The sequence below is a fragment of the Geotrypetes seraphini genome, chromosome 5 (genome assembly GCF_902459505.1).
Source record: "Geotrypetes seraphini chromosome 5, aGeoSer1.1, whole genome shotgun sequence".
In the NCBI taxonomy this organism is placed as follows: Eukaryota; Metazoa; Chordata; class Amphibia; order Gymnophiona; family Dermophiidae; genus Geotrypetes; species Geotrypetes seraphini.
In genome coordinates, this window is record NC_047088.1 from 61,841,846 (window position 1) to 61,859,917 (window position 18,072).

Below are 18,072 nucleotides of genomic sequence, written 5' to 3' on the forward strand. Positions count from 1 at the left end.
TAAGAAAAATTACATATTGGGCAGTGGAGTGGTGTTTCTGAGGTCTTTGGTTAAGAGAGTATGAAGATTTGTATAAAAGAATAGAGAATTGAATTAAAACATGTGGAGGGGCATAATCGAAAGGAATAATCGTTTTCGTCTAAGTCGCAAGTCGTCCAAAATGAAAAACAGCTTAGGATACATTTTTGAAAAATACATCCAAATTTTTTCCCGTTTCGAAAATCATCTAACTATACGTCCTGCTGATCTGATCATCCAAGCCACTAAATTGTCCATCTTTATACCACATTTTCGTCCAACTTTTCATCCAAGTCAAAAACACCTAGAACATGCCCTGTTGGAAGTGGGAGGGGTCTGCAAAGTGATGGACTGAACACCCAGACATGGTACCTAAATAGTGGGGTACCTTACAGGGCACTGCTGTGAACTTCACAAAAAGGGTGCTATGTCTTCACCTCATTACAGCTCCCTTATAGGTCATGGTGAGCCCCCCAAACCACCTCCAGAATCCCCTAGACCCACTTATCTACCACCCCAATAGCCCTTATGGCTGCAGGAGCCACCTATATGCCAGTACAAAAGGGTTTTGGGGGTGTATAGGGGAGTGCACATGTTTCAATATCAATGCAGTGATTACAGATGCTTATGGGCATGGGTCCTCTGTGCAGCATGACTAGGCTTTCCTATGCCAGCCTGCAAGGTGATGATGTTCTGGAGGCACAATTTTCAAGTTGTGATTAATATTTTTAGGGGGGGGTTCAGTGATCACAGGGGTAGTGTGTAGAGGTCTGTATTATGTGTTTGCAGTGCTTATCTGGTGACTTTAGGTGGGTTTTTGTGACTTAGACCATGTTTTAAATGATCTAAGCCACAACGTCCAAGTTCCGTCGATCCTGTGCAGTACAACTAAGTCTAAGCCGGACCACGTCCCACCCAATTCCCACCCTTGACACCCCTCCTGAAATGCCCTGTTTAGCTATGGTCGTTCAGAGGCACTATGAAGGCCTAGGTCGTTTAGAAATACATCCAAAACCCGTTTTTATTATTGGCACTTGGACGTATTTTGACAAAGTTCATCCAAGTGCCTACTTAGGCTGGTTTTTGGATGTTTTTCTCTTTTGATTATGAGCCCCATAGTCACTTAGAGTGAAGATATGCTAGTATTATGATTTAAGGCTCTAAGTATAATCAGTGATTTGGATAGACCATTTTAGAAGAAACTGCCCTGTATTGGTAGCATGGAATATTGCTACTCCTTGGGTTTTGGCCAAGTACTAGTGACCTGGATTGGCCACTGTGAGAACGGGCTACTGAGCTTGATGGACCATTGATCTGACCCAGTATGTTCTTATAACACCAGTACTGCAAGCTTTCCTCACCGTATACATCAGACCTGTTCTGAAAATCCACCTTAGGTCACCATCCACCAAGAACTGAAATGAGGCCACAACTCAATTAACAGCAGTGCCCTAGTTGCTCTTCCCTAACACTATTCCTGCCATGTGTGACTGAAGTATTCTGTTAGTTTGATTTTTCTATTTAGCATTCTGTAGTAATTTGGTTTGTTCAGTTTTCACAATAGTGGAGGGGATATTTGTGGAGGGGATTTTTAACTAATCTGTGGCTATGTTGGATGGATTGTTATTTTGTTAAAAATATTTATAATTTGGAACGAAAACAGCTTAAGGAACTGACTATAACAAAATTACAAATCAGTATAGTAATTCAAATATTCTAAAGGCAACACATATTAAAATGGGTACAAAAAATACTACATATCAGGTAGGGTCAAGTTTGATTGGGATTAATATTTTTATTCAATAATTCTCCTTTCAGTTTACTGCTGACTCCTCATCTGTTTTGAACACTACTATCATTTCTCTAATGCTAGTAGATGAAAGCAGCGCTGTCTGCTTGCATGCTAGAAAATGGTACGAAAAGACTAAGGGTTCCTTTTACGAAGCCGCGGTAGTGGTTTAATGCGCGTAATAGCGCGTGCTAAACCGCCAGATGCGCTAGCCGCTACTGTCTCCTCTTGAGCAGGCGGTAGTTTTTCAGCTAGCACGGGGTAGCATGTGATTAAACGTCACGCGCATTAAAGCCGCTATCGCGGCTTCGTAAAAGGAGCCCTAAGACCAAAGAAATAAGAACCATTTCAAATGTACAATAATTAGAACTGTATTATAGTAAAGTTGTATACAAGTTAAATCAAATACAATAAATATCACCTGGTCAGTACCTGTTACATTGTTTTAATATGACAAAAGTTCAACTGCAAGAGCAAGACTGAAATATTACATTATGAAAAACTAAGAACACAATCGTCATGTCATGTGACAAAAGCATAAGAACATAAGCAGTGCCTCTGCTGGGTCAGAGCAGAGGTCCATCATGCCCAGCAGTCTGCTCACGCGACGGCCCATCAGGTCCAGGACCTGTATAGTAATCCTCTATCTACACCCTTCTATCCCCTTTTCCTTCAGGAAATTATCTAATCCCTTCTTGAACCCCATACTGTACTCTGTCCTATCTCACCCTCTGGAAGCGCATTCCAGGTGTCCACCACCCTCTGGGTAAAGAAGAACTTCCTAGCATTGGTTCTGAATCTGTCTCCTCTTAACTTTTCTGAATGCCCTCTCGTTCTTGTAGTTTTCAAAAGTTTGAAGAATCTGTCCCTCTCCACTTTCTCTATGCCCTTCAAGATCTTGTAAGTCTCTATCATGTCCCCTCTAAGTCTCCACTTTTCTAGGGAAAAGAGCCCCAGTTTTTCTAATCTTTCAGCATATGAAAGGTTATTCATACCTTTTATCAATCATGTCGCTCTTTTCTGAACCCTCTCGAGTATCGCCATATCCTTCTTAAGGTACGGCGATCAATATTGGACGCAGTACTCCAGAAGCGGGCGCACCATCGCCCGATACAACGGCAGGATAACTTCTTTCGTTCTGGTTGTAATACCTTTCTTGATAATACCTAGCATTCTATTTGCCTTCTTAGAGGCTGCTGCGCACTGTGCCGACGGCTTCATTGTGTTGTCCACTATTACCCCCAAGTCCTTTTTTTGGGTTCTTTCACCCATTACTAGCCCTCCCATCGGCGGCCCTTGGGGATGTAGTGTGAAATAATAAAATTCACAGACGACACCAACTATTTAGTGGAGTTAGGACTAAAGAGGACAGCGAAGATTTACAAAGGGACCTGAATAAACTAGGAGAGTGGGCGACGAGATGGCAGATGAAGTTTAATGTAGAGAAATGTAAAGTCTTGTATGTAGGAAACAGAAACCCGAGGTACAGCTCCCATAGGAGGGGCCTTAAACACCCTGAGCCAATCAGAACCTCAAGCCCCTCCCCGGATGCATCAGGCCGGCTGCCTAAGGCCCACCTATAGGGTGTTCAGGCCAGCCTTAGGACTCTTCCCGATGCATCCGAGGAGGGGCTGAGGCTCTGATTGGCCCAGGTTGTTTTAGGCCCCTCCTATGGCCCTCCTATGGGAGGGGCTGTAAACACTCTGGGCCAATCAGAGCCTCTGGTCCCTCCCCGGTGTATACCAAGATGCACCGGGGAGGGAAATTGGCAGCTGTGAAGATGATGTTCATGTCCCTCCAGTTCATCTCTTGAGGTAAGGGGGAAGGGGCAGTGGAGACGGGGGGGGGGGGGGGTGGAGAGGGGTCCAGTCACGCAGATAGTTTACTGTAGCAGGAGAGAGTGGGCATCTCTCCTGCTGCCGAGGGGTTGTGGTCGGGGCAGGATTTTTTTTTGCTTAGTGCTGCAGACAGGAGAGAGTGGGCATCTCTCCTGTTGCAGGGGGGGTCGTGGCCGGGTCAGGGGATCACAGTCACAGCAGGATTTATAGTTAGTGCTGAAGGAGAGTGTGGGCATCTCTCTTGATGCGGGGGGGGGGGGGTCGTGGCAGGATTATTTTTACTTAGCTGCAGGCAGGAGAGAGTGGGCATCTCTCCTGCTGCGGGAGGGGGGGGCACGGCTGGGATTTTAGGGAAGGGATGTTGTGATGCAGCAGAGCTATTCAGAGAGCCTGAAGCTGTGGCTGCACCCATGGAATAACATCTGAGCCTCCTGATTCAAGTGCCTCCCTGTTGATTCATGGATGCCACAGCTGTGGCATTCTCTGAAAACACCCCCATGTTCCTTCCAAAAGGCTTCAATTCAGAAACTGATTATACAGTGTTTTTATAACAGCTTCTTGAAATACTAACCCTTCTTGTTGTTACTAATGCAATCAGAAAGGCTTCATAAAATGAGCATATAATTTTATTTATGCTTACTTTTGTACATCACCTTTCATGGCAAATTCATCTTATACTAGTATTTAAATTACGAAATCTTGTACACAAGCCCTTTCTTTAGATATTAAATAAAGTTTATTAAGCTGTAAAATATTTTATAATCATTCTTAATGTTGTTGAATTGATAAAGTCTATATTTATATGCATATACATATCTGAGCATTTATTCTATTTGTACAATGTATGATTAATTTAAGAACTAGATTAGATGAAAATGTTATTTATAAATGCACACTGCATAAACACGTTTCTTTTTGTTCGCTATCTGTCTTTTGATAAAGTTTGTTCAACAATGTAGCTGATGTCATAGTGACGTCCATATAGCCAGACGAAGCTGAGCATGCTCTTTTTCCACTGGTGATCAGAAGCTTGTACTGTACTTGGATCTTCGGCGTGTTTTTTTTTAAACTCAGCTGTTTTTCTTTGTTCTACATTTTCAGCATTTATAGTAAGTTTGTTTCACTTTTGTTCAAGTTTATCATGGCTGTCCTGCTTCACTATTCACTTTCCCTAACTAGTATGTAAGCGAAAAGGAATAATTGCATCTTTAGGCTTTTCTGCACTGCTTCGCAACAAAATGCCCTCTCTGTTTATTTGCCTGCATCTTAGAAGTGGCTCTAGCCCTCTGCCTGTCTCACCTTATCACATTTCAAAGTATTTCCTCAGCAGGGAACCGTTTATTGGTGGTAACTTTGCTGACAAACCTCCTCTTTTTTTCACTCGCACTGTACTGCATAAGTCGGTCTTGTGCACAGCCAGCTTTTCCATTAGACCTAGAAAGCATAGCCACAGCTCCGAGGTTTTTTGGGCAGTAACGTCCGTGGCAAAATGTTACTATTTTCAGCACAGGGTGGCTCTGTATATTCCGTTTCTCTTTTTTCTTTTTCTTTCACTTTTATCATTATTGGTTGTTACTTACTGTAACAGGTGTTATCCAGGGACAGCAGGCAGATATTCTTGACTGATGGGTGACGGCACCGACGGAGCCCCGGTACGGACAATTTTAGAGTGATTGCACTCTAAGAACTTTAGAAAGTTCTAGCTAGGCCGCACCGCGCATGCGCGAGTGCCTTCCCGCCCGACAGAGGCGCGCGGTCCCCAGTTTTCTTAATTCCGCAGAGCTAAGAAGACGCGTGTTTCCAACGGCTGTTGGAAGTTTTTTTCTAAACTGTTCACTTGCCTTCCCGCTCGCGCGTATTTTTCTCTTCATTTTATTTCTTTCTTGTTCTTTTAACGTTTGTAAAAAAAAAAAAAAAAAAATTGTTTTATTTTTTTCTTGTGTTATTGACTACCCCGGCGGGGCCTGTTGGCACCATCGAAGCCTCCGGCTTCGATTTTGCTACAGCGGTTTTTCCCTTCATGCCCCCGTCACCGGGTTTCAAAAAGTGTCAGCGGTGTGCGCGCCCTATATCCCTCTCCGACCCGCACAAGTGGTGCCTTCAGTGTCTGGGTCCGGACCATAGGGCTGACACCTGCACCCGCTGTAGTTCTTTACAAAAAAGAACTTTAAAAAACCGACAGATTCAGCAACGAATTCTGTTCGGCACCAACATGGAAGTTGCACCAGTATCGACATCGGCAACTTCCTCCAAATCGACACCGACTGTCTCGGCACCGACAGATACATCGCCGACGTCAATCCCTGTAGGTAAGCCGGCTAAGAAGCCTTCCCCTACTGTCCTAGGGCCACCAGTCGAGCATGCAGTGAGCCAAGTCCTGCAGACTGAGCGCCGGCCCCGTAAACGCTCCGCTCCCATTGAAGTCACTGCCTCGTCATCGGCATCGACTTCACCCGAGCGTCGAGCGGCACCGAAGGTACCGAGCAAGAAAAGACCGGTACCGGTGCAATCGGGTCCTACGTTGGATGAGCGCATTGCCTCTATCCTCCAGGCCCAACTTAAACAGCAACTACAACAATTGCTCCCGGCTCTGTTGACACCGAATCCTCCAGTGTCGGTACCCAATGAGCCTTCGGTGCCGACCGTCGATCAACCCCTTTTATTGACATCGACTTTGTCGGCACCGCACAAATCCATGTCCATGCCTATTCTATCAGCGGAACCGAAACGACGTTCTGCTCCGGACACTTCTGAACCGGTACCGTTCTCTGAACCCCGTACCGTTCTACACTCCCCTGGTACCGTCTCCAACCGTTCGGGGAAATCGGTACGCAAGACTAAACATGTTGGCACCTCGACTCCACTTTCTCAGGGCCGTCTCCAATCGGTACGGGACCCTGACTTGTGGGATGACTCGGATGATCACCTCGGTACCGAGGAAGATTATTCATCTGAAGAGGAGGATCTATCGGTGCAAGACCCTGCTACTAAGCCAGAGCACTCCTCATTTACCAAATTTTTAAGGGAAATGTCAGACACCCTTTCAATTCCTTTGGAGTCTGATTCTAAAAAGTCCAAGGCATTCTTAGATGCCTTGGACTTTGATCATCCTCCTAAGGAGTTCTTAAAGTTGCCCCTCCATGATATCTTGAGGGAAACTTTCTATAAGAACTTAGAAACTCCCTTAACCATCCCGGGAGCCCCAAGAAAATTGGAATCTCTTTATAAAGTCATTCCAATCCCAGGATTCGACTAGCAACAACTTCCCCATGAATCCTTGTTGGTGGAATCAACCCTGAAGAAGTCTGTAGGTGCCAGTGTTTACGCCTCTGTCCCTCCTGGCAGAGAGGGAAAGGCCATGGATAAATTTGGAAAGCGCCTTTACCAAAACGCCATGCTGGCCAACCGTTCAGGTAATTACGCATTCCACTTCTCGTTTTACCTGAAGCATCTCATTCAACAGGTGACCTCTTTTCAGAAGTACATTCTGGACCGTAAACTTCCTGCTTTTCAGCAATGTACTTCTAGTCTTTTGCAACTCAGGAAGTTTATGGTCCGTTCCATTTATGATACTTTTGAACTGACGTCACGGGCCACTGCTATTTCTGTAGCAATGAGAAGGTTGGCATGGCTACGGGTCTCAGAACTGGATGTAAACCATCAGGACCGACTGGCCAATGCGCCTTGCCTGGGGGATGAGCTGTTTGGGGAGTCCATGGATACCGCCACACAAAAGCTCTCCGCGCATGAGACTAGGTGGGACACCTTGTTGAAAAACAAGAAGAAACCTCCTCCTCCTCGTCCATTCAGGCAACAACCTTCTTATCAAAGAAGGTTTTCTGCTCGCCCGGCTCAGACTCATCCTCCTCAACCTCGCAGGCAGCGTCAACAGCAGCAACAGGCTCGTCAACAACAACAGCCTGCTGTAAAACCGGCTGTTCAACCTAAGTCTACACAGCCCTTTTGACTCTCTTCTCGAGAACATTGCCAGTCTTCCTCCCTCATGCCTTCTACCTCAGCCCATAGGAGGTCGACTACAGGTTTTTCTGTCTCGATGGGAAGCAATTACCTCCGACCAGTGGGTACTTGCTATCATCGCTCACGGATATGCCCTGAACTTTCAGACTCCTCCACCGTTAAGTCTACCAAAAGAGTCTGCTTCCAACAAGGCTCAGTCCCTCCTTCTCGGTCAGGAGGTTCAATCCCTCCTCCTTCTCAATGCCATCGAACCAGTTCCTCTAGACCAGCAAGGCCTGGGATTTTATTCCCGGTACTTTCTTGTACCCAAAAAAACCGGAGATCTCAGACCAATATTAGATCTCAGAGATCTCAACAAATGTCTGGTCAAGGAGAAGTTCAAGATGTTATCTCTTGCCACCCTATACCCTCTTCTCTCTCAGGAAGACTGGCTATGTTCCCTCGATCTCAAGGAGGCGTATACTCACATTCCAATTCATCTGATGTCCAGACAATACCTTCGCTTTCTTGTCAACCAACATCATTACCAATACAAGGTGCTACCCTTCGGCTTAGCCTCCTCTCCCAGGGTATTCACCAAATGTCTGATTGTGGTCGCAGCTTATCTCCGCTCCCACAATTTTCAAGTCTTCCCTTATCTGGACGACTGGCTCATCAAGGCTCCTTCTCCTCAGTCCGTTCACATAGCCACCAATCAGACCATTTCCTTCCTTCGACTGTTGGGGTTCGAGATCAATCTACCCAAGTCACACCTCATTCCAACTCAGCGACTTCAATTCATTGGAGCCATTCTGGATACTGTTCAGATGAGGGCGTTTCTTCCTCCAAACCGCCTTCACACCATCCTTCATCTCTGTCAGCAGGTGTTCCAGAAAACTTCCATCTCTGCAAATCAAATGATGGTACTTTTGGGGCACATGGCATCCACAGTGCATGTTACCCCCTTCGCACGTCTCCACCTGCGTACTCCTCAATGGACCCTAGCGACTCAGTGGTCACAAGCGACGGATCCTTGTTCACAACACATATCTGTGACCTCGTCTCTTCGACAGTCGCTTCTTTGGTGGTTGAACTCATCAAATCTATCCAGAGGTCTACTGTTCCATCTACCTCCTCATCAACTAGTCATCACCACGGATTCCTCCCCCTATGCATGGGGAGCTCACTTGAACGAGTTCCAAACTCAGGGGTTTTGGACCACCCAGGAAAAGAAGCACCACATCAATTTCCTGGAACTCAGAGCGATATTTTACGCCCTCAAAGCTTTTCAACATCTCCTCTTTCCTCAGGTTCTTCTCATTTGCACAGACAACCAAGTTGCAATGTATTACCTCAACAAACAAGGAGGGACGGGATCCCGTCCTTTATGTCAGGAAGCTCAAAGGATTTGGACATGGGCGACTGCTCGTCACCTATTCCTGAAAGCAGTCTACATCCAAGGGGAACAGAATTGCTTAGCAGACAATCTCAGCAGAATTCTTCAACCTCACGAATGGACTCTCGACCCCTCGACTCTCCAGTTCATTTTCTCTCAATGGGGCACTCCTCAGGTGGATCTTTTTGCAGCTCCCCACAACCATCAACTGCCCCTGTTTTGCTCCAGACTTTACTCTCCTCACCGTCTGGAACCCGATGCATTTCTTCTGGATTGGACCAATCTCTTCCTTTATGCATTCCCTCCTCTTCCGCTCATGCTGCGCACCTTATTCAAGCTCAAGAGGGAACAAGCCACCATGATCCTCATCGCTCCACGGTGGCCCAGACAGCATTGGTTTTCCCTTCTACTTCAACTCAGTTCCAGGGAACCCATACCTCTTCCTCTGTTTCCTTCACTACTTACACAGAATCAGCAAACGCTTCTTCATCCCAACTTACAGTCTCTGCACCTGACAGCTTGGTATCTCTCGGGCTGACTTCACCTCATGCTCTCCTTTCTCAGCCTGTCCGTTCTATTATTGATGCCTCCAGGAAACCGTCTACTCTTCAATGTTACCAGCAGAAGTGGTCTCGGTTTTCTTCCTGGTGCCTGTTACATCACCATAATCCCATATCTACAGCAGTGGGATTGGTGTTGAACTATCTTTTGTCCTTATCTGACTCTGGTCTTAAATCCTCTTCGATAAGGGTCCATCTTAGTGCCATTGCAGCTTTTCATGAGCCGATCCATGGAAAACCCCTCTCAGCTCATCCCTTAGTCTCAAGGTTCATGAAAGGCCTTTTCAATGTAAAACCACCTCTTAAGGCCCCTCCTGTTGTATGGGATCTTAATGTGGTTCTTTCTGCGTTAATGAAGCCTCCTTTCGAGCCTCTGGCCACAACGCATTTTAAATTTCTAACTTGGAAAGTGGTCTTTCTGATAGCTCTCACTTCTGCCAGGAGGGTCAGTGAGCTCCATGCACTGGTGGCTGATCCACCTTTCACTGTTTTTCACCATGATAAGGTTGTCCTTCGTACACATCCAAAATTCCTTCCTAAGGTTGTGTCTGAGTTTCACCTTAATCAATCCATCGTTCTTCCTGTTTTTTTCCCAAAGCCTCATTCTAATCCAGGTGAACAGGCTTTGCATACCTTGGATTGTAAACGTGCTCTGGCTTACTATCTTGATCGCACCAAACCTCACAGATCATCTCCTCAACTGTTTTTGTCCTTTGATCCTAACAAGTTGGGTCACCCTGTATCTAAACGCACTCTATCCAATTGGCTTGCTGCTTGCGTTTCTTTTTGTTATGCTCAGTCGGGCCTGACACTGGAGGGTTCTGTCACGGGCCACAAAATTAGAGCTATGGCAGCGTCTGTAGCTTTCCTCCGTTCCACTCCTATTGAGGAAATCTGCAAAGCTGCTACTTGGTCCTCAGTTCATACTTTCACATCTCACTATTGTCTGGATGCATTCTCCAGGCGGGATGGACACTTCGGCCAATCTGTTTTACAAAATTTATTCTCCTAATGGCCAACCTTCCCTCCATCCCTCTTTTTGTTAGCTTGGAGGTCACCCATCAGTCAAGAATATGCTGCCTGCTTGTCCTGGGATAAAGCACAGTTACTTACCGTAACAGGTGTTATCCAGGGACAGCAGGCAGATATTCTTGCGTCCCTCCCACCTCCCCGGGTTGGCTTCTTAGCTGGCTTATCCTAACTGGGGACCGCGCGCCTCTGTCGGGCGGGAAGGCACTCGCGCACGCGCGGTGCGGCCTAGCTAGAACTTTCTAAAGTTCTTAGAGTGCAATCACTCTAAAATTGTCCGTACCGGGGCTCCGTCGGTGCCGTCACCCATCAGTCAAGAATATCTGCCTGCTGTCCCTGGATAACACCTGTTACGGTAAGTAACTGTGCTTTTTCAGCACAGGGTGGCTCTGTATATTCCGTTTCTCTTTTTTCTTTTATCTTTTTCTTTCACTTTTATCATTATTGGTTTTTATTAGTATCGGTTTTAATCAAAACTTTTTTGCAACTTTTTAGTCATCTGTTGATGTTTTATAAGATTACTAGTCTTTAAGCCCGTTACATTAACGGGTGCTAGAATAGATGTGTGTGTCTTTCTTTCTTTCTTTCTGTCTGGCTGTCTCTCTCTTTCCTTGGCTGTCCACCACCACCCCTTGCCTGCTCCCCCTGTCCAGCAGCAGCCCTTCTCCCTTTGTTTTACCTCCCTCTGTCCCTGTATTTCTCTGCCTGTCTCTCCTTGGCCCCCTTCTGTTCCCCCCTCCCCCCAGAGCAAAGCATGATTGCTGTCTGCCTCCCAGCACACCCCTCCCCCCAAAGCAGCTCCCTTTCCCTCTCCCCTCCACTTCTTAACCAGCATGGGACACCTTGCAGCAACACGCATGACAAACTCCTGCCTTTGCTGAGACAAACCGATGCTCAAGCTGGTGCACGCACCGCAAGCCGCCCCAAGCCTGCGCACCTGACGCAAGCTGCCCCATGTGCTGCAAATGGAATGCGGCCATGGAAACACACAATACGGTGGCAGGGATCATGGCCTCCTAAGTGCGCATGTGCACTTAGGGTTTTATTATAGAGGATTACAAAATAGGTATGTTAAGATTTTGGCTGACATTTCATATGCCTTATACTTTTTGTAATGTTTATTTGTTTTGATAGTTCATATAGAAGTACTCAGTGAGATACATGTAATGACATTATTTGTGATAAGCAAGATTGGTCTTAATCCTATTTTTGTCTTGTCCTTTAATTATATATTTTAATTATGTACTTCATGTAAGCAGTATCAGTTTTTAGTCTTGTAATATACTATTTATTTGAACCATTATATTTTTTCATATGCTTCTTTTAGATCATTTTTTTATTATGATTTTAATACATGTTTTATACATACTTTGGTCTTGCTAGACTCTTGACAAAGGCAATTTTAGACGAAATACTGTCAGTGTCGAGTCTACATTCACTGTAATCAATTGCTCTGGCACCTACTTTTGCTGTCATCAATAAAGACTGCTTTGGTTGATCCAGACTCTGGCTGTGGACATCTCTGCCTTACGACTCTTTTGGTTGCTCAGGTGTTTCCGTCGTAAAGGTTCCCTTCTGGCTTTTTCTTCAGTGCCTAACAGTAAGAAACAGTTTTTGGTGGAGAAGAGCCCGAGGCTAACTTGTAAAGATAGCTCTGTCGTGGCCTAGTCAATTTGATCCGCAGAATTTGCCTTTGACAATGGCGCTGAAAGTGTATTCAGTTTTCCTGCGTACATAATAAAGACAAATAAAATGCCCATAGTATTAGAATCTGGAATGGAACATCCTGAATCCAGAGCAAGGCTTGAAACGGCATCCCGGAGATCACTGTTGTCAACGTACAGTGCATTGTGGCATTCCCTGTTAGTCTATTGATTAGCTATTCTCTTTTAGCACGGACACATGGCCATTGAGCAACGCTTCTCCTCTTCTGTGGTGATGATTGGCTGTGAAGGTGAGATGGGAGCCAATCATTTTGCTTCTGGTGCTCTGGCGATGATCAGGCTAGGCAGGAGAATGGGCGTAGGGGGAGGGGTGTAACAGAGCAGGTAAGGGTCAAGGTGGTTGTAAAGTAGCACAGTCTGGAGAGGGAGAAAGCAGGTTCACATCTGACATGCTGGGGTACAAGTTCGGGTGACCAAATAATTGGGTGGTTTTTATGAGGTATATTATGCAGCCAATGAGCTTTGTTTGCACCCTACATTGAGAAGTGAAAGGTGAGGCTAACATTTACTCAGGGCTTTTTTTTTTTTTTTAAATCTTTATTGATTTTTAATCTAAAACAGTGCCAAACAAATAAAAGAACAATAGATCCTACATACAATGCACTATTATATGTACAGGTAACACATATATCATTCAAGATTTCTTACAATTAATAATAACATAATATAACATATAATATAAATAAATATAATATAAATGAAGAATAAAGTTACCTAAATGCCACCATCAATATTTATTTCCCTCCCTCCAACCCCCCTCCCCCCTATGGATGTGTAAAGGTAAATGAACAGAAGGAAAGATAAATAATTAGATATTATTATGAATCCACAAATTTAGTCAATGGGCTTTTTTTATTTTAAATCTTTATTCATTTTTAAAACTTTCAAGAAGTGTAACATAGGGTACAATCATTTTATACTTTAATATCACTTAATATACCATCAAAGTTTAACTCACATCACTCAGGGTTTTTTTTATTGGAATGGAGGGAATGGAATTGGAGGGGAATCTTAGTGAAACTAAACTCGAGTTTTATAATAACTACGCTTATCCCAGGACAAGCAGGCATGATATTCTCACATGTGGGTGACGTCATCTACGGAGCCCCGATGCGGAAGCATTTTCAAGCAAACTTGATTGAAGATTTAAGTTTGCTCTGCTGCTCCACGCATGCGTGCCTTCCTGCTCCACTAGGGGGTGCATCCCCTCGTGGTCTCCAGTTCAAAATTTTCCGCGAGCCTAGAAGCCGTGTTTTTCAGGCTCTGCCCCAACTGCCTTCTAGCACCGCGATTTTTTCTTGTTTTTTCACGATTAAGTCGCTGTGCGCGAATTCTTTACCTTTTATTTGATTCCTGCTTCGTTTCGACGACCCGGAGGCTTCCGGGTCCCCGTGGCTGCGTGGCTAATCGAGCCGCGGCTACTTTCGATTTAATGTCCCGGCCTTTGACCGGCTTTAAAAAGTGCACCCGGTGCGAGCGGCTTCTTTCTCTCACAGATCCGCATCGCCGGTGCATCCTCTGTCTGGGGGCGGCTCATCCAACCGACTCCTGCCCCCAGTGTGCTAATTTCCAGAACCGGGCCCTCCGCCGAAGAAAAGCCCGCATGGCGGACCTCTTCACCCCGGACCAACCCTCCACCTCGGCCTCGAGGTCGGCCCCGGCCTCGGCCCCGGCCTCGAGGTCGGCCCCGGATACCTCGGCATCGCCCCGAGACTCAACCCCGAAGTCCTCGGGACAACAGAAAGCCTTGGCCCCGGGTAAGTCCCCTCTTCAGGTTCTGTAACAGCGAAGAAGCCAGCCTCGGGGACAACGTCGACGCATGGCGGAAGCCCCATGCTTACAGCCCCGTCTAAGCCCTCCAAGCCTTCGGGCCGTGCCTCCACCACACGGGAATACTCTAATACGAGGTCGCCCCCGGTGGAGTGCACCGAGGCAGTGGACATGCCTTCGATGCTGTCCGTGCCCGTCTTCCAGGACCTACTCCGAGCGATGATCACGTCGGAGCTGTCCGCTGCAATGGCCCAGTTTCAATCAGCCTCAACCTCGAATGTGCCAGACCAGCCTTGCACCGAACAACCTCGAGGAAAGGTGCGCAATCCTCGCCGCATCCCATCCTCCTCGGACTCCTCGCTGAGGCGCCCGAGACGTTCCCCCTCCGCAGACCGCCGAGGGGCAAAACGTCGGGCTAAAACGACAGAAACCTCGAACCGCCGTACCTCCAAGAAGGCCCGAGGTTCACCAACCCTACGAGGCCGTTCTCCCACACCTCGTACGGGACCACTAAGGGTGGCTGAGTTATCACTCTTCAACCCGCGCATCCTCCGAACTCCCCCTCGGACATATTCTCCGAGGGAGTCCGGATCGAGGTCACCAATCCGACATCGATCGGTACCCCTAACTCCGGAATCGTCTCCGAGGGGCTCCTCGAGACGCCGAAGATCGACAACCCCGGAACACTCTCACAGTGCTTCCCCAGCCTCGGAGCATGGATCAGAGCATGAACCTCGATACTCGAGGGAAGCCTCCCCATCCTTCTCCACCCGACGAAGGTCTCGTTCCCCGACCCCGCACGGGGCCCCAGGGACATCTCGCCCATCCTTCACTCGCTTTGTCCAAGACATGGGCCACGCATTGGACTTAGACCTCCAGTCCGACTCCAGATACTCTAAGGAGTACCTGGCGGAGCTGGATATGCCATCACTGCCCAGAGAGTCCCTTTGCTTACCACCTAACCCGGTACTCCAACAGGCCTACTTCAGGAACCTGGAGACCCCCTACATGGTCACGGCCGTACCCTCCAAAATGGAGGCCAAGTACCGCACAGTACCTTACCCGGGATTCGAGCAACCACAGCTCTCCCACCAATCGCTGCTAGTAGAATCCTCCTTGAAAAAGGCTCACCCGTCCCGGGTCTCAGCAGCGGTCCCCCCAGGCCGAGAAGGCCGAACCCTGGACAAGTTCGGCAGGAGACTATACCAAAACGCAATGACGGCCTCTAGGGTGCAAAGCTACACTTTCACCTTCACATCCTACCTCAAACACCTCATTGGACTATTGAGAGCCTTTGAGACTGACCTACCGGCCTCCCGGCAAGGAACGTTCGGCCAGCTTTTAGAGTCCCTCTCCAACCTGCGCCTTCATCTATTCCACGCGGCCTACGATGGCTTCGAACTCTCCTCCAGAGAAGCAGCCTTCGCTATCGCCGTGCGCCGACTAGCTTGGCTGCGCCTGGTCGACATGGACCCCAACTTACAGGACCGTTTGGCTAACCTCCCCTGCGTGGGAAAGGAATTGTTCGATGACACTATCGAGGCGGCTACAAAACGCCTCTCCGAACATGAACGCTCGTTTGCCTCCCTTGTCCGGCAAAAGCCCAAACCGCCAGCGTCCAGGCCGTATAGGGCCCCTCCGCGCCGCTACCCACAAAAGTCCACCCCTGTCTTCTCGCGGCCCCCACCCAGGCGTCCGCAAGCCCACCACAGGGCCATGCCCAAGTCCCAACCGCCTGCGACCACCAAACCATCCCCGTCCTTTTGACGGGACACGCGGAAGGGGCCGGGCCCCCTCCGCCATAGTCCCAGGCCTCCTTCCCATCGGGGGTCGACTCAAAGCATTTTACCCTCGCTGGGAACAAGTCACGTCGGACGCATGGGTCCTTGGCGTGATCTCATCAGGGTACTCTCTCAACTTTCGGGCCATTCCCCCGGACAACCCCCCAAGGAATTGCCCTCCCAACCGGACTCAGCTACCCCTACTCCTCTCCGAAGCTCGAGACCTGCTTCGCCTGAGAGCAGTGGAGAAGGTTCCCCCCGACCAACGGGGGAAGGGCTTCTACTCCCGTTACTTCCTGGTACCGAAAAAGACGGGAGACCTACGCCCAATACTAGACTTGAGACGCCTCAACAAATTCCTGGTACGGGAAAAATTTCGGATGCTCTCACTACCGACACTCTACCCCCTGATCGACGAGGGCGACTGGCTCTGCTCCCTCGATCTCAAGGAGGCGTACACACATGTCCCAGTGCACCCCGCACACCGCAAGTTCTTGCGTTTCCAGGTAGGGGACTGGCACCTACAATACCGAGTCCTCCCCTTCGGACTAGCATCATCACCTCGGGTCTTCACCAAGTGCCTCGTGGTGGTAGCAGCAACCTTACGTTCCCAGGGCCTCCAGGTATTCCCCTACCTGGACGACTGGCTAATCAAAGCCCCGTCCAGGGAAGGGGTTATCTCAGCGACCCAACAGACTATTACCTACCTACAAAGTCTGGGGTTCGAAATAAACTTCCCAAAATCTCAATTACGCCCCTCGCAGTCCCTACAGTTCATCAGGGCCACGCTGGACATGGTTCGCCTCCGTTCCTTCCTCCCCCCTCCACGCCTGGAGGCGTTAGTAAGTCTGAGCCGAAGGATCTCCCTGCTGACCTCGGTATCAGCTCGACAGATGATGACCCTCCTGGGCCACATGGCCTCCACCGTCCATGTCACACCCTTCGCCCGCCTCCATCTGAGAATCCCTCAATGGACCCTGGCGTCTCAATGGCGTCAAGACCGGGACCCGATCGAACGCCACGTGACAGTGACTCCTTAATTGCAACGATCGCTCCGCTGGTGGGCCGACTCTTCAAATCTTTCCAAAGGTTTGCTCTTCCTCACCCCACCCCACAGCAAGGTACTCACCACGGACTCGTCGGAGTACGCTTGGGGAGCCCATCTGGACGGCCTACGCACCCAAGGAATGTGGTCAGCACAAGACCGTCGCTGCCACATCAACGTGCTAGAACTTCGGGACATCTATCTCGCAGCTGTAGCCTTCCAACATCTGCTCCACGACCGAGTGGTTCTCATCCGAACCAACAACCAGGTAGCGATGTACTACGTAAACAAACAAGGGGGGACAGGGTCTTGGTCCCTTTGTCGGGAAGCCCTGCGCCTCTGGAAATGGGCAATCTCCAACAACACCTTCCTCCGAGCGGTGTACATACAAGGAGAACAAAACTGCCTGGCGGACAGACTCAGCCGCCTCCTCCAGCCACACGAGTGGTCACTACACTCTCAGACCCTACGAGGGGTGTTCGAACGGTGGGGGACACCTCAAATAGACCTGTTCGCGTCCCCTCACAACCACAAGCTGCCTCTCTTCTGCTCCCGGATATACTCCCCGGACCGGCTCGAGGCCGACGCCTTCCTCCTCGACTGGGAGGGAAGGTTCCTGTACGCGTTCCCGCCGTTTCCTCTGATACTGCGGACGCTTGTCCACCTGAAAACAGTACAAGCCACCCTGATCCTGATTGCCCCTCGCTGGCCACGCCAGCCGTGGTTTTCCCTTCTACTTCAACTCAGTGTCAGAGATCCACTGCCTCTGCCTCTGTTTCCCTCTCTACTGTCACAGGGTCAGGGTTCACTGTTACATCCCAATCTTCAATCTCTTCATCTGAATGCTTGGTTTCTCTCCCCCTGACTGCTCTCCCCGTGTCTCAATCAGTCAAGGAGATATTGGAGGCCTCTAGAAAAACCTCGACGAGAACCTGCTACTCCCAAAAGTGGACCAGATTCTCAACCTGGTGCTCCTCCCACAGCCAGGACCCGGTGTCAGTCCCCGTCCCCCTGGTCCTTGACTATCTACTTCAACTATCTCATTCCGGCCTAAAGACCAACTCCATTCGAGTACACCTCAGTGCGATTGCGGCCTTCCATCAGCCCCTGGAAGGGAAAGCCCTCTCGCTCCATCCCTTAGTCACTCGCTTCATGAAGGGTCTAC

The 18,072-nt window shown here is 48.5% G+C and overlaps 1 protein-coding gene across 3 annotated transcripts in view; it reads left to right on the plus strand.

The window, feature by feature from the left end:
* The first annotated feature begins 4,666 nt into the window (after window positions 1-4,666).
* Window positions 4,667-18,072, plus strand: part of NSDHL (NAD(P) dependent steroid dehydrogenase-like) — a 36,850-nt gene continuing 23,444 nt past the window's right edge. For all 3 annotated transcript variants that reach the window (XM_033946722.1, XM_033946718.1, XM_033946721.1), the window contains exon 1: window positions 4,667-4,754. The gene's annotated coding sequence lies outside the window, so the exon portion shown is untranslated. The remainder of the gene's footprint in view (window positions 4,755-18,072) is intronic.